An 18,480-nucleotide genomic window follows, 5' to 3' on the forward strand; every position below is an offset into this window, starting at 1 on the left:
TCTTACACATTAACTCAGTCCTCCTTGGCTCCTGATATCTTTGCTCCATCCAGAGCTCTTAATCTTTGGGAAAAAATAGTTGTAGACAGACCTAATAAGAAATAAACCTCTAAACTAAATGGTTGAAGCAGCGTGAAGGCTCTAACTGCTAGGCTTTCTCAGCAGGCAACCTCTTCAAAATTGCCTCTATTGAAAGAGTCACTGTGCACAAGTTCCTCTTCATTGTTAGGGTCTCACGGCCAGTGGCTGTCTCACAGGATGGACTATTCTGAGTGTCATTCAAGGTTTTTGGCCTTGTGTGGAATTTCTTTTTGAAACTGCATTATCTTCCTCTGCTTGATTCTGTCTTCTCCCCTGTCTCCTGACAGGTGTTTGTCCCTGAAGCACCATTTAATGCACATCTGATATTTTAGACTTTCTCTCATGTGGAGCAGTTTGACCCACATAATAGATGCTAAACTCTATTTCAGACCCTGTTTCCTTGGAATTGTGACCTAAGGCATGCTACAATTTAAGCAAAAATTTTGTCTGCCAGGTGCTAAGAAAAGTTCAATAAGGGAGAAATTTTATTGTAATACAGGGTGTGGGTAAAAGAAGCATATCTTTTACTGTTTTAAGTTATAAACAGGAAAACAAAGGCTGGTTAGTTTTCATTCCAATAAGATTATTACTTAAAATATAGGCAACTTAAAAGACAAAACCATCTCTAATAGACTAGGAAGCACAGTCTGGAGTTATGCATAGAGAAACAATCCTACACACATTCAGGATAATGGTTAGTGTTAACTGTCGATTTGACTGGATGTGGTACTCCTAAAGAATGAGCCTTTGGGGATTATCTTGATGGTGTTAATTGAGATGGACAAACTTAGCCCCTGTGTGTGTAGCACTGTGTCCTAGCCGAGTGCACCAACAGATAAAGAAAACTGATCAGAAATGTGCAACCATTCCTGTCTGTCTCATGGCTGTGCATAGGATGTGTGCACATGTGCTTCAAGCATCTTCTTTCCTTCCCTGACATGATGCACTATAACCTTAAAATGTGAGGCAAAGTGAATTTTTTCTCCTATAGCCGTTTCAACCAGAGTATTTTAAGAACAAGAAAGGAGACAAAAAACAATAGCTCTACAAAAACTATCACTGACTTTGTCACTCAGAATCCCAAGAGCAGAGACTGGAGCACAAAACATTTGTTCAGACGGCCATGAACTTTGCATCATGGCTACAAACATCACACGAGGCCATGTTTTATTAAGAAAAATCCATCAGGTACCCATACCCAAGTATTCGAGTTGTCCCTCCAGCACTTGCTGAGTGACACAGTAGCTGAGCAGAAAGCAGTGTCAGGTGTGTATTTATCATGTTGTAAAAGCATTTTGCCCCTTTTTAAAGAGTTTGCTAATCAATTATCAATGGTTTTGATTCATCTTTATATCCCAAGCTCATTGAAAATTTTGTCTTTCATAACAACATGGATCAAGGGCAATTAATAAAATAATAGCATTGCAAAGCCTAACACATCAAATGGTTCTAGCTCAGTGAAAAAAATAAAATATGGAATTGCGTACGTATTTACATATTTTGCTCATAATCACTATAGAGACTAGGTCAATTCTTTTTCACTGAAATTAAACTACCTTGGTTGAAAGAAACATTTGTCAAATTTACTTTTCAAGTCAGGCTAAAACAAATCAGTTTCAGCTGCCATTTTATGAACAAAATTTTGATCTAATCTCCTCTCACATTGCTCCTCTGAATATAACTAAAACCTTTCTAATTCTGCCACTCTCCTGATTTACTGTGTGTTGGTGATGCCTAGAGCTCATTTGTGAAGTTGTGACCTCAAGTGCAGGATTAATATGGGGCACAGCCACACTGTCATTTTAATGTCAGTGACCTGTTGACAGGCAAACAAAAGGTCAATGCATGCTGGAGAACTGGATTAATCATTCTATAATGTGCTTTCCTGTTCGATGGGTACTTTGTTTTCTTTCTGTTTGTTTTACAGACTCAACTAAAACACACAAGTGGTCAAATTTAAAATTCCTTTGATGGAACCTTTATAGGCTGTTGGATCAAAGTGTAGTACTTTATGGTCAGTTGATAAGATTTGGTGTTGGTGGGGCGACTCAAAAGAAAATTATATGCAGCTATAAAATAGCCCTGACATTAGTTCTACTAATTGTAATTAAAAAAACAATTCTATAACTTTCCAAAATTCAACCTATAAAGCAATTTTAATGTGTAGGACATCTGCCCAATGTATGAGAAAAAAATTCTGAAGCTGTCTCATGGGTCTTAACTTCTCCTTAGATGTAAAGTACTGATGTGTTTGTTAAGACTCAAAGGGATTGAATATAATTTGCATGTCAGAGCTTTGTTTCTTGTGGTAATTATGGATCCAGGAAAATAAAAGAATGCAGTTTCCTCAATCTAGGTACTGGATTCAAAAAGAAAAAATCTTTTTTTAATTAATAAGAGATATGAAAAGGAAAATAATGTTTGACTATTGAACTGCCTATACAAAGAATAATCAACAAACAGATTAATTGAAAAAGTTATTCAAACCACTTTTGGGACTTAGTTTGGGGGAAAGAAGAAAGGCGTGATTGACATTTTGCCTTTTAGCTAATAGCTTTGAAACTCCATTCATACAACACAGACACATCCTTTCTTTCTGGGGATCACAAGGAATTCTGCACAGTCTAACCCAGGTGGGAGACAGCATAGCATGAGCTAAACCATAATGAAATATCTGTTTAGATCATTATAATACTCTGTAAGTAGATTTAATATCAAGATTGTTGATATGCTAATATTCTACAATACTGATGGAGATTTAGAAATTGTAGCAAACAAGATAGATGGAAATGCCAAAGCCTAAGAGAAATGGGGTAAAAAGCAAACAAGTTCTGATAACAACAAAGATTAAATACAAAGCAAAGACTAGCTGTGTTTACAAAGTATGCTAGGGAAAATTAATGAGTAATCCTTTATTTGAAACAAGAGACAAGAATTTTGCTAAATGTAATTGCCAGTAAGCAACATAATGAAGTCCCATCAAGACTTGCAACTTATCTTTTTTCCTTCCTAATGAGGGGACTTTGAGACTAAACAATGCACACACTAATATCCCTCACATAGATATAAGTTGGGTTTAAAACTTTGATTAAAATATATATGGCATATGTAATTCTGAGACAAAGTTCAGTCTAATATAAAATTTCTTATAATAAAACTTATAATAATAGCAAAAAGTAGACTAAGTAGAACATAAATGCACACTCAACGGCATGTCAAGGATTCCAAGAGTAGAAACTTAACAGATCTTTGTGAGTTCCTGATTCTCTAATTTATTGACTTGGTGTACAAATACTCTACTTTTCAAAACATGCCACCAAATCTACATGCTGATAAATATGTTTTATAAAATATAGGATAGCTTCTACTTCTGTTTTTACAGAGGATAAACGTTTGGGTGGTTTACTCATTTTTGTTGTTTCTTGCTTGCTGCTGCTGTTGTATTGTGGCTTGGGGGATTATGAATAACAGAGTAACTGTAGTAAATACATATGTTTCACTGAGTATTGATCTAGTTTGTGTTTAAGACTATCAGAGATACAGAGAATTTTTAGCAACAACTACATACAACTTTAATGTTCCTCAGTCATCTAGAGTTAACACACAATTTAACAGAGATAAAGCCTGTGTCCTTGTAATCCATGATAATATGCCATCAGTCACATTGCTTCTTATAAGTTGGAGGCAGCCTGTCAGTACTCCTAATATTTTATTTCTATTTGAGGACTCACGTTTCAAAGTCATTAGAAACCAGGACAACTAGGTTGTCATAATATTTCCTGAACACTTTTAAAAATTATCTCCTGTTACATTACTCTAGGATTGGATTCTTTTGTTTCAATATTTTAAAACCAACAGGAAGCAGACTTTACAAATATATTGGGATGGAAAAGTGGTTTTATTTAAATAAGAAAATCACTTAATATGCCTCACTTTTAACTAATAGGTATTTTCTTTGCTGATGCATTTGCTTATAATATTATCTATCATATTATTGTAAATATAGATAGGCATAATAATAATGAATTATATTTATTTAGAGATTATTTTTAAGAAAAAAATATTTTCCACAAATCAAACTTAGGTTCTAATATTTACACTTGATATCGTTTAATTGTTTTAGAGAATTCAACATACCTAAAATCCTAATGCAAGGAAGCTCAGTACTGTAGTGGTTGAGTGAAAAATGTTCTCTATAGCTTCAGATTTTTGAAGAATTGTTCACCTTTGGGAGGTTTAGAAGGTGTGGACTTGCCATTGGAAGCATTTCACTGAGAGCAGACTTTGAGAGTAAAAGCTTCTACCTTTTCAAACTTGCCGTGGGTCGATAGGTACTCTCAGCTTGTGACTGCTGTCACCCCATGTCTGCCACCGTGATGGCGCCACTGCTGCGGTGCTGCCCTTGCTTTTATGGACTCTCACACTGTGCAACCATAAGTCAAAATAATCCTTTCTACTACGCGTTGCCTTGGTCATGATGTTCTATTACAGCAGTGAAGAAATGACTAGAACAACTTTCATGTCAGTGTAGATAATTATATAGCTGTTACACAGTAGCCTTCTCTACTGAGCTGTGCACATCAAATTCTTACTGAGAATATTACCTAAAGCCACAAACTGACACCTTAAAGTTATGTCCCAAACTGTATCACCTCCTCCACAAAATCTTTTCAGACCTTAATTATCTTTCTTGTTCAAAACAATACATGATTGGACTCATGCTTTTCTGTATATCTTGTTAAGAGTTGAAGCTCTATACACAACTCATTATCAATACTGCTTACTTTAGCTCTCTTTATATGCCAATCCTAACACCAATAAAGCCTTATTATTTCATGTCGAGAACACATAAAATACTAAATAGGCCCGTATTTTATTTTCCTCCTCTTTCTAATATTTTCTGAACACAATTGCTTCATCCATCTTCCTAAAGAGGTTGTCATATCATTCACTCCACTCACAACTGCCTCACAGCTTCCCATTGCTCATTAAATATCGATCATGCACCTCTCCCTGCTTGTTATGTCTCTGTGATCGAACCACATTCCTTCTCTATTCTCCTCATGCCAACTCATCAAACCCACATATTGACTATCTGTTCAATGTTTTATCTGTAGGAACCTTATTTGAGGACATCATCTGAACCCCTTTAGGAAGAACTGTATGTAAGGGATTTCTGTTACAGTTTATTTTAAACTAGCTCTCACCCTGGTGAGTTTCCTTTATTAGAATTAAGCAACCTATTATACCTTCTAAAGCTACTATATTGGTTGTTATACAACTCAAATGTACAGCTAGAGTACATTGCTATCAGTAGATATTGGCATTCAGTGGGTAACTACAAGGTTTCAGGTTCTTTGGTTCTATGACATGGAGGTGGACAAAGAGAGAGCTCCTCAACAATGCCAGGAGCACAGGCAGCTCCTTGGTAGATCACACACATGCACTGGTGAGGAAGCTGGCCTGGGGGAAAGGAGACTTTCAGAGATTCAAGCAGCGAAGTGTGGAGACTTTGTTACCTTGCACATTCATTGTGCATTTTTTAGAGTAATTTGCATAACATTACTTTATTTCCCTGTGTTTTCTTACATATAGCTTCATACATGGCACATTTCATTAGCACCTTAAATATCCACAGGGGATGAATTATTATAGGATTATAAAAAGTGTCACCTTTTAATGTGCCTCTGAACTTAGAAAGAAAATTTCATTGAGTTAACGTCAGCTAAAGAAGGATCTAAACTTTCTTTTCCAGTTGGTTTCTTTCATGTGCCAGTCTGCAGGCTTTCACACAGCTCTCCCTGACAGTTTGCTGCCCTTCTCTGCTACCCCCCATCAACACCAGTTTGTCCTATGACTATGTTAATAAGCTTCAAATATCTATATGATACATGGTTTCCTTTGTTATCCATAATTTATCCATTTTAAACTATGTAAAAACAATCTAAAATGCATATCTTTAATGAAGCAATGCAAACAACCTTTTCCACAGAAACTATCTATTCTATTCTGTTCAAAATTAACTTCATTTCTCAGCCACAGAGAACATAATGTATTCTATTCTGATTAATCTTTCAGTTTAGCTTGGTAATTTCAAAACACACCTGGCAATTGAGAGTTAACATGTCTCTTGTCCATGCAAAGCAAAACTCTCAGCTCAAAGGAGAAAAATGATATTTATTCTAAAGCCAAATATGAGTTACCATGGTCCAGTTATACAGACTCAGTTTACTTCAAATTCCATGTTCCAATGTGGTAGCTGTTTCTTGGTGTTTTACAGTGATGTGAAAGTAACGCTAGTAATACCAATGACCTATGAGAGTATTGTGCTAGGGAAATGTTAGTGACCCTTCAAAACAGACAGGAGCCAATCTGATACAATTCACATCAGGGTCTTTATTCTATTTGAGCTAGGCTGCCACTCCCCCAACATACCACCCTCACTCAGGATGGTTTTCTTGGGGGAATAAGCCCCAAATGTCTATCAGGGTAAGACTTTATAGTAAACAGTAAACAGGGAATATGTGTGCAAGCATCTAAATGAGAAGCTGCTGTTGCCTTTAACATAATTAGCTGGTGCTGGGAGTCATATCACAAACTTAATTTCTATTCTCCTCTGCATTGGTGGTAATTAGGCAGGGCTTGGAACCTGGGAGTGCAGGTTTGTTTGGGAATAGCCTAGCAATGCTGGTCTTGTTGAGGTTTAACCTAGAGACTGGACCTGTCCTTGGTTTTATTGGGGGTCAACTTGGAGTCTAATGCTAGGTACCAGCCTGTTAGTTTACCCGAGTTCAAACTTAGGTCCAGTTCTCTAAAATGGAGTCTAAATTTAAAAGATTTGACATCTCAAGAGAAAACTCTGGTCAAGAGAAGAAAATCTCTGGAATGGATGGAGAACTCATATTCTTGGTTTTTTCTCTCTTCTATTGGGTATTTTTTATTTAAATTTCAAATATTATCTGCTTTCTCAGTTTTGCCCCCAGAAACCCCCATCTCATCCTCCCTCCCCTTGCTACTGTGCCAATTCTCCCTTACCCACTCCCTCCTGCCTTCCCACCCTGGCATTTCCCTACACTGGACCTTGACAGGACCAAAGGCCTCTCCTCCCACTGATGTCTAATTATGCCATCCTCTGCTACATATGCAGCTGAGCATCGTTTCCTCCATGTGTACTCCTTGGTTGGCGGATTAGTCCCAGGAGCTCTGGATAGTCTGGTTGGTTGATATTGTTGTTCTTCCTATGGGGTTGCAAACCCCTTCAGCTCTTTCAGTCCTTTCTCTAACTCCTGTATTGTGATCCCCATGTGAGGGGGAGAACTCATATTCTAGTTGGGCTGTTTCAATCATCTGGCCAAGGCCCAGACCTAGGAAGGTGGGCTGGTATTGAGCTATGCTAAAGAAACAATCTGCATAAATTCCCTTCAATTCCATGCTGTATTTTTCCTTCTAAGGATTTTTATGCGCTAGCATCTTCCTGCTACCTGAACAGACATGATGTTTATCTGGGCCTCTCCAATCTTCTGAGTCTTAATTTAAAAAGTAGCAACATTTTTCTCCCTGTTCCTTTCTTTCAGGTAAGGTCTAGAATGAAGTGACCTTTTATTGATTCCATGGCTTCCCTTACTATTTCAAAAGTTCTTCCTGCCATGTGGCTTCTGTTTGCCATGTGTCAGACCTCTATGCCAGGATAAATATTGTGGCTATATTCTTCCTTCTCCTGTCCATAGTGCCTCCTCCCAACTCGGCAGTGCTGGTGACAATGTTCTGAGCAGAAGGACTATGGTCACCTAAACAGATGGATATTTATTAGGTAAACAGAAGCCTAAATTCAATGTTTCTAATTTTGTCAGATGGATTCCAGTATACCAGAACCTCCTTAGGTTTGCCACAAAAATTCAACTACCATAGGCAAGAACATCTGGCTCTAGGCCAATCCAAACAGCTTGCATCAGTTCCAAGTTCCTGCCTGATAAATGTTATAAAATCTCTGCTTGCTTATCCACCATTTTCTTTCTCTCTGCCAATGGAGAGGTAGGTAGACCGGGCAAGCTAATTCCCAGGAAACCTCTGTTCTACCCACAGAGAGGTCTCAGTGATTTCTCAGTGTCTTCTCTTAGGTGCTCTTCCTCTGGGACACTGACTGTCCCCAGGTGTCTTCCTTTTGGACTCAAATAAACTTGAACTCAAGCTTCTGTTTAAGTCCCTTTTGAAAAATGTCACAAATGAGACAAGGAACCCCAAGAAAGAACAGTCATTTCCTCTACAGCAGTAACAGAACAGAGAAATTCATGAATCAGGACACCTTTTCAAAAAGGTGGTAGGAACCTTAGATGGATGAGTCACAGAAACCTGGGGAAGCCTAGCTACATTTCCTAGATGCATTCTGACTGCATTCTTCCCTTTGGGTTGGTAGAAAGTAGAGGTCAGTTTTTACATTCGAAAGGACTTTCTTAATGCTCACAAAAACATGAAGAGGTATAATTAGTTGATATTGAGAGGCTAAAATTACCAATAAAATTTTGCTCTGGGATTGAAACATTCCATCCTCTCCAAGTCACTGAAGTTCAAGTTCTTCTGAAGCCAGCCTTGCAGAAGGTTGAGTTTAAGGACGCCTTTCCTGAATCTTTCCTTCACACTCTAGAACATCTGTAAGTACACATCTTTTATTTAAGCATCTGTACTTACTCGTCCCTGTTAGTATCTTTCAAGCAGAAATAATCAAACTCAATTCATCACTGTGACGTTTCTCCCACTTAGTCTCCATGCATTTTTAAAGGCTTAAAAATGTCAGCTCTTTTCAGGGTAGCCCAGCTACAAATAAGAGCATAAACCCCTTGAGCTACTCCATCTAGTCACAAGATTTCTCCCAAAAGGAAGAGAAGCCATTTTGAAGGACTCCCAAAATAACTTTGCTCTAAAAGACATGTCTAAATCCTAATTGCAGATCCATCCCTTTTTTGCCCCCTGTGTCTATGGTACTTCAGAATTCCTAAAACCAAATAGTCATTTTCTAAAATAAAGATTATATAACAATTTTTTAAATAAAAGTTTGATTTATTTCTTTTGAAAAGATATATAAACACACACACACACACACACACACACACACACACATATATATATATATATATGAACTTAATTATCACTATGGAAAATGAAAATAGAAAAATTTGCTTTATATAACTGTTCGCTTTTATGTCCTTTCACTTCTTGTTGACATTTATTTAAGTCATCTTGAGGAGTAAAATCAACAACTTCAAGGCCCTGGATTGGCTTTTACTCAATGGCCTGGGATCCAAGTCTTCGAAGTTTACGTAACAGGATCATGACGTTCTTTATCTACTACCTTAAAGTATTTGCCTTTAAGAAACAAATTTGAGGGATGCAGGAGTATCTCAGAGATTAAAAATGTTCGCAGCTCTTCCACAGGGCCCGAGTTTGGTTCCCAGCACTCGGTAGCTCACAACACCTGTAGCTCCATCTGCTGACCAGTTGCTACCCATTCTCGTCCCATCCACCTCACACACTCATAGCACATATAGCTATATATGTAAATATATAAAACTAAATCTCAAAAGAAAACTGATAGAAATTTGGCGATATTTAGATTTAGTTTAGAGTTTTAGATAATGAGATTCTTCTGAAGATGGATGTCCCATTTTGTCAGAAACCTGCTGAACATGCTTCCTCTTCTTCCCAAGGAAGGTCTTAAATATCTTTCTCAAAAAAATTGGTAGCCATAGCTTCTTGGGTCAATTGAAGGTCCTCTATTCTGTTACAGCTGTTTATAGTTCTGTTTTGATGCCAGAATGAAGCTGACTTGGTCTTCCATGTTCCATAGTATTGAGGCAGGTTTGAAAGATAGATAAATTGTAAGGGTATATTAAACTAAATGAGGGCTTTGTCTAGCCGAAGCATCTAGCCAGCAAGGAAGCGAGAATTAAACTGCAATTAGTAGTTGCTGATGGCCATTTTTTCTTCCTAGACAAAGCCTAAAACTTGCTGACTCTCAGCACACCTGCTATTTCAAGGGACAGGGTATTTCCCTTTAGTGAGATTCCCCATGCAAATGTATGTCCTCTCACCGGACCTCATCAGACTGTAATTCCATCCAAGGCACTTTCAGAACCATGGTACAAATCTCAGTTATCAAAAATAATTTCAAAATGTTTCTTAAGTACATTTTAATGTAGAACTTGAAAGCAAACAAATATATACACATGCATACATTTCTACAGCTTAGATCACTAATGATGATTCCCCTTTGAGGAGCTCATTTGTGTATGTTTTACTTCTTGGTTATTGGTGTTTCCTTTAACCTTCTCCTAAGTTAGATTAAGATGCCTGCACTAAAATCTCCAACTCTGCTTCAAATTGCTTTGTTTGGAATTTCTTGCTTCATGGAAGCTAAGAATATCATAGCTTTGAACTAGAATGGGGTCCTTAAAAGACTGAAGGCTTTCAGCCTCCTGAAGCTACCATGACTGTTCCCCTGCCCCTACCTAAACACCGAGGGTGTTTGAATTTAGGTATTGTAATATTTCCACCAGTGTTTTTTGTTTTGTTTTTTAATTAAAGATTATGTTGGCTATACTTTTGAAGGATTTGAAGAACTATGAGGTATGGCCTTGCTTGAATATGTGTAGCCTTGTCAGAGAAAATAGGCCTTGAGGTTTCAAAATCCCATGTGAGGCCTAGATGCTCCTCTTCTCTCCCTGTCTCCTGTTCTCTCCCTTCCACTCTCCCCCTCTCTCTCCCCTCTGCTTATAGCTCAGGATGTAACTACTGCTTCAGCATTTGCCTGCATGCTGCTATGCCCCCTCTCAGGATGCCAGGCTGAGAATGGACTAAACCTCTGAAACTATAAGCAAGCCTAACTAAGTACTTCCCTTTGTCATAGTTACCTTGACCATGGTGCATCTTCACAGTGGTGGAACAGTGACCAAGGCAGCTATCATGGTCTTCTCTATTTTCATATGAATTTTAGTAGTGTTTTTCTTTAGTTTTGTGAAGAATAACTTTGGAAGTTGGATGCATGTTGTGTTTAAACTACAAATTACTTTGCTAATATAACCATTTGATGGCATTAATTCTTCCAATCCAGGAATATGGAAGCCTTTCAAGTACCTAAAAATCTTATTTAATAATTTTTCAGGGTCTTAACGTTTTCAATTTAGAAATGTTTCAAATCCTTTCCAGGTTCATTCTTTGTTATTTCTTAAGCTACTAAAGAGGAAATATTTCTCCCAACTTCTTTCTCAAACATTCATTAACTGCAGAGTCCCATATGTTATTTTATATCATCCTTATTATGTTAAGGTTTATTTGATCTATTCGTAGTTTCTTCAGGGATTTTATAATGAGAACATGTAGAATTTTGTAAATTACTTTTTCTGTCTTTTCCAAGATGACTATTCTTTCCTTGGGTTTATAATATAGTACATCACATTATCAAATTTCCTGTGTTTCCCTAGTCTTGCATCTTTGGGAAAAATTGGACTTGGAAAAAAATGCTGTATGATCTTAATGTTATTTTGAATTATCTTACAAGTATTGAGTTGAGAATTTTACATCAATGTTCCTCAGGAAATTTGGTCTGTGGTTTGATTTTTGTGTAGTGTCATTACTTAGGTTTGATATCAGGTTAATATTGACATTTTAGACTTAGTTTGATAGTGAGGTTTTCATTTCTACTTTGTAGAATAGTTTGAGAATTACTCAAACTCTATCTTCTTTAGAGGTTTAGTCAGTTCATCCTTGAATCTCCCAGTCTTGGGCTTGTTGTTGCTATTGTTGTGGGGAGATTTAAAAATCTCATCACTTATTATAGGACTACATCAATTGCTTATAAATTCTTAATTTAACTTTGATAAATCATCTGAGGTTAGGAATTATCTACATTTTTGAGGCTCTTCTAGATTTTTGTTTTCAGGAAGGTGCCTTGTACTGTTGGAGTCCTTTTCAGAAAGTTTTTGTTTGCTCATTTTTTTTTTTTTTTTAGTATTTTTCTTATTTTCCTATAGAAGTTTCAGCACTTAAAGTTTTAAACTTAATTCATTAGTGATGACAAAGGGGTTGCTGTAATATACCCCAATAATAACCAAAGATCATCAAAGTTCAGTCCTGCAGATACAGCCTTCCTCCAACAAAGTCACTCATGCTACTATACGGCCACACCTCCTAACAGTGTAGTACTACAGGTAAGCATTGAAACATATGGACCTATGAAGGCAAAACATGTTCAAGATGCCATATTGCCTAACTATACAAACAAAAAAGATTTGTCTCATAGCTCAATGCCCATGATGTGCACGGAATTTTGGATTAATATTTATTCAAACAAAATTGGGCTTTAATACCTGATTTACAAAATATAGGAAGGAAATTATGTGTTATTTTTAAATCTTAAGTATTATGGGAAGTTTTTAATGACATTGGTTTTCCCACTTATTTGATTGCTTCGTCTGATTCTTAAGGGGTAGAGGTCCATACTCCTGCTGGAATCATATCCTTCAATACCGATCACTTAACTAAAGATGCAGCAGGTTGGCAGAAAGTCTCAGTACACTGATAGTCGTGGGGCAATGCTGTGCAAAGGAGAAAATTCAGATAGCAAAATCACTTCTACAGATGGCCCTTTTAAATGCTAAATGCCCACAAAATGTGTATTCCTGGCAATTTCAGCTCAAAAGTAGCTATCCCCTGAAGGCTGCAGATAAAAAATGGTATAAAAAATCTGTCACGTGTGCCAACTTGAAAACTTTAAATAAAAATAAAATTCTGAACAGGTTGTATTTATACATTTACATATATGTATGCAACAATAGTTAATGAAAAAGAGAGCTCATGAATTTGAAAGACAGTGAGGAATGTTATATGGCAGGGTTGGAGGAAGGAATAGAAAAGAAGTTATAATCTCATGAAATAATTTTTTTTTAATGAAATGGGTACATGTTTTACATACCAGCCAAAATTTTTAATGTAAACACAAGCTACCCGTGCTTCTTATTTAACTAGACCTGACTTTAGGGTTCACAAAATCTTATCATGACATGTCCTCTGAAGTCATCAAGGGATCTTTGAATCCAGATCACTGGCATAGAAGCTATTTCCAGTTAGTCTAGGCTCCCTTGATAAATTCAACAAGTCCCAAGGCTTTGAGGTATCCTCTGTCTTCAGAGTTTGCTTGTCTACCTGGCATCTGATGTCTCCAAATGAACTCCATGGTTGAGAAGAAGCACTCCACAGTGAAAGTCACTTAGGCATGCCCTGGCCCTGAAGAGAGGCTGCTGGTATCTTCTATATTACTCTGAAATGTCCTGTTGTCGTGATGGATTAAATAACCAGTCAAAGGCCTGGTCATCTGCAATTTTAAGGAGAAATACTAGGTGTTTCATAGATGCCATAAATATGCAGTGTTAGTGATGGAGTCCGGAGTTAGTAATCATCTTTGTCCCAGAGAGTTTTAGCTCAGTGTCTAACAGGAAATAATTAGACATTGAATTCATTGTACTCATTCAGCTTATATTTTCTAACTTCAAAACAAACATTTCAGAAAAAAATAATATTTCGATTCAATAAGTGACTATTATCAATGTGCATAAGTTCTGAGAATATACGCAAAATGGTTAATAATTACACTAATGTATTTGGTTGTAGTCATTTTATCTCTGACAGAAGTATACAAAATACTTGGCAATAATTTCACTCACAACACATTGCCACATGCTGTGGCAAAATGTCTCTCAACATCAAAACCCCCATTATATTTTCACAAACCATGTGATGATCTGGGGTAAGAGGAAGTGATTGTGGAATTAATTTTCTCCCAACCATTGGAGCAGCAAAGCATAAAGTGCCATATTATAACCCAACACGCTCAGAAGTGCTCCGTGGTGACATTCTCTTCTCTTGATCCCTTTAGGAGGAGAGAGGAAGAAAGGCAATAAGACCGTTATATGCAGAGGCAGGGACCGTTCACTCTGATGATCCGAAGTCATCTCTTGCTTGTATCACTAAGGTTATACTATTTGTGAAATCAAAGAAAAAGGAAACCCATAAGCAGCATTATCACTGATTATAAGCATGGAAAGAGATGCAGATCAGAGGATCTGATTAAAAAAAAACAACAGCAACAAATAAAAAAAAAAAAAGCAAGCATCTTTAGAGACTGGACATCCAAATAGATTCAGGATAGGAGGCACAGGCCAAGCAAGGTGAAGGAGAGTCACTGTTCTCATGCTGATTGTGAGCATCCTACATAAATACATAAGTGAAACATGAAGTATAAACACACAAATACATGAAATTTAAGAGATAGTGTGAGTATGGCAACATTTGCAGGTTTGTGTAATGCATAGATCAAATATGTCTCCCTGTTAAACTTGTGATATTTAAGGATAATGTGTTTTGCTAAAGCAATATCTGAACTGTGGACAATTCTCAGACGCCAAAAGAAATAGCCAATTTAAAAACATTCCCCCAAAGCATATGCACTTAATGTGTTATTTTGAAGGTGTCAGATTTAATTGTAAGCATTTTAATTGGATTTTTTTCATATTTCACTCAGCTTTACTAAAATGTCATCTGGCTTACTATTACAAGTAATTGCACATTTATGTACAAATTTCTGGAAAAGTAGGAGCCTAGAAGACTATATAAATTTGATTTTTAAATCATCCTGTGTTCAGGACTGTTTGTATTGTATCTCTGTTCCTCTTTCCTTGCTTTCTACCTACCCTCAGAGTGAGTTAAGTTATATGTTGTTTTTACCTTCACTTTTATGTTTCTTCACTAAGCATCAATGGTTTGGCAAAACACAACTTGTAGACATCAGCAACACTCATAATGTAGGCTACCTGCTGCATGAAGAAGTGGTGTGGGAGTTTCAAAGATGAGGGAGAAGGCATAGAGTGTCAAGGAGGTCATATGGTTGAGCCACATCCAAAGAGAAGGAAGCTTTGAGTTAGAAGTCACGATGAGGTCAGAATTAGTAACGTTGCTCTGTGAAGGAGACAGACAGTGAAGGATGTGTGAGTACATTGGTTCACAAGGAAATAAACATTCCTCCTACCAACTTAGTATGTCTCCAGGTTAATCAGCTGACTGGAGGCGTGGCCTCAAACATGTAGTGTTCCAATTTGCGGTGCAGTTCAGGGTACAATGTCTCCATGAGGGCCAGAGGTAAAACTCAGATACTATTCTTAGACCAGGAGGAAGTAATATTTACTTAATAGAACTCAGTGAAGCCCATTTCCATATGATATTTTTAAATGCTGAAGAGGTGAGTTTTGAGGTTTATCTGTGTTTCCTGATGTTATTAAGGAGGTCAGTGGGATCCAAAGATGATAGTGAGGAAGGTGTTCATGTGCCTTCAGTGGTCTCCCAGGTTTTTAACTTGTAACATTCTTATTTCAAGAGAGCCTAAAATAGTTAGGAAATGGGCTGAAATTGAGGCATTAAAGGGCTTAGTATTTCTTCTCTTGATTACTTTCAGTCTTTGTGAGAGAAGGTATGGTTAAGGGGACTCAGACAGAAGAAGTTGGACTTTAGCAACGCACAACACACACACATTCACAAACACACACATACACATACACACACATACACAAACACACACATACACACACACATACACACATACACATACACACACATGCACATACACACATGCACATACACACATGCACATACACACACATGCACATACACACACATGCACATGCACACACATGCACATACACACATACACATACACACATGCACATACACACACATGCACATACACACACATGCACATACACACACATGCACATACACACATATACATACACACACATGCACATACACACATGCACATACACACATGCACATACACACACATGCACATACACACACATGCACATACACACATACACATACACACACATGCACATACACACATGCACATACACACACATGCACATACACACACATGCACATACACACACATGCACATACACACACATGCACATACACACATGCACATACACACACATGCACATACACACACATGCACATACACACATACACATACACACACATGCACATACACACATGCACATACACACACATGCACATACACACACATGCACATACACACACATGCACATACACACATGCACATACACACATGCACATACACACACACAGGTGTGGGTGCTTACATTTCCCATCCCTTTATTCAGTGTCTTCTTCCTATAGAGTAAGATGTGGTTATTAGTCAGTCAATACCTCAACCAATGAAATGCAAAAAAAAAAAAAAAAAACGCTCAAAGTGACATTTCTCCCTAGCGTCCTAGTCCACACAGCAAAAATAAAATACATTCTCTGAAAAATCAAACGAGTCTCATATGAATAAATTGTTTTCTTTACCATTTTCATTTTTCCAGGAGAGCTGCTTTTGCCTGGCAAGGCCTTTCATTGACTGAGGTGGTATCATGCCGACTGACCTTTCTGCTATTGTTCCACCAGCTCTCTGGCATTTTGATGTTTGGGCCTGTAATAATAGTCTAGAAGCATGGAATGGACTTTCTCAGGCAATTTTCTCCCTGAGGACTTAAAACTTGGTCTTTATTTTTTTTTCACATACTCAAAACACAAAGTCACTTTAAAAATAAAATGGGAATACAGTCAGTGGGCTTATTTACATGTTGTATCCACAAGTGCTGAATGGAAAGAACACTGCTCTGGACTCTTTTAACCTTGAGTGATTTTAGGTTCAGGACCAAATGCCATGCACTTCAGAATGATGATCTTTCACATGTAGCCCTTCCTGGAATGGAGAAGCTGGGGTCAGCGTTGTCCATGTGTGGGGTTTGCTTGACTTGCTGGAAATATCCCTGTACCCTGCTCACTTCTTACTGCATCTTACGCTATCTTTAAAAACTTGACTTTCTCTAATTCAACAATTCTCTGTAGTACAGATGTTCAGCTGCTTCCAAAAAAAATGAATATCAAAGAAAATCAAAGTCTTTTTCAAGTTATAAAACATTCCCCTGCTGAACTAACAGATTTCACTCACTTTTGTCTCAAAAGGGGGAAGAATAGATCTTCCTAGTATTTGCAGCTGTTTTCTAGACTCATGACTTCAAAATAGTCTTAACTGTTAATATTTGTAAAACACATATGTTAATTTTAATGCCAATTTAAAGACAATTTGTAAATATGAATTATAAAACTGTTTTGACACTTTAGTTTATTATTCTGTACAAATTAATAAATTATCTGAAAATATTTTATTTAATTTATATCAGTGAAAAAACCTTTTTGAATCTGCTATACAAAAATGTTTGTGCCCTTAAGTTCTCATTTCACCATATGTCATTTTGTAAATATTCAAGAAAAGTTCCCTCCAAGATTGCTGTTAACTTTTGATGGGGTAAACATTTCATATGGTACTTAGTTATAGTCAAGATCTTAGAGATTTTTTCTATTTTGCAGAAGATAGAAATGCAAATAAGATTATAATACACAGCAATTATCGCTGTGCATTTGTGAGATGAAATGCTAAGCACATAAGAAAAGAATAACAGTGTGTACAGCTGCCAGGGAGGCTCTGTAAGTCCTGCATATGACAGCAAGTCCAGCCCTAGCTGTGAGCCAACAACTGGATCCAGACATGAACACGCAGCTCAGAATGGATAGAACCAGACATGACCATCGCAAATGTTTTAACCCCAATCCAATTCTTCTTTCCACCTGCATTTTTTTGGCAAGTTTCTGAATGGTGACCCTTTAATTTTCTCATGCATGCTTTTCTACTTACCAACGTCTAATGCTTTTCTGAAACTCCTAAAGGCTTCACATTCCAGGAATTTCACATTGAAACAAACAATCATAAACATTTTCAAACATTTTAAATTAAAACCCATCCTCCTAATTTTTTAAAAATCCCTTGATAGACATAGTGCCATGTCCTATTCTAAGACTGCTTTTTCAGTAAATATACAAACTTCAACCACCTTTCTCTGTTCCTTGGTCTTTCATAGCCACACACTGCTACTTGAACACAGTCTTTGGTTACATTAAAATTGGTCCTTTTCCTCCTAAGTTGGTCAGATCCCTGTTGTGGCAAATATTAAAAAGTGGTAATGTTTTGTCCCTCTCTAGTGCCAGCTCCCTCGGGACCATCTGGCACAGCAAAGATTTCTAACTTGGGGCTCCAAGCCACCTCTAAGAACTCAGGCATGACTCACTCCACCACCCCTGCTGTTCATGTCACGGGTGGATAAGACCAACTGCCCCAGTGTGTTCAGTGTGTTCCTTCCCTCCACCACCGGTACAAACACGACTCACCATTCATTAACTTATCAAACAGGTTTACATGTTAAAAATTCTTAATCCACAGACCCTCTACAC

The sequence above is a fragment of the Micromys minutus genome, assembly GCF_963924665.1.
Source record: "Micromys minutus genome assembly, chromosome: 19".
Taxonomy (NCBI): Eukaryota; Metazoa; Chordata; class Mammalia; order Rodentia; family Muridae; genus Micromys; species Micromys minutus.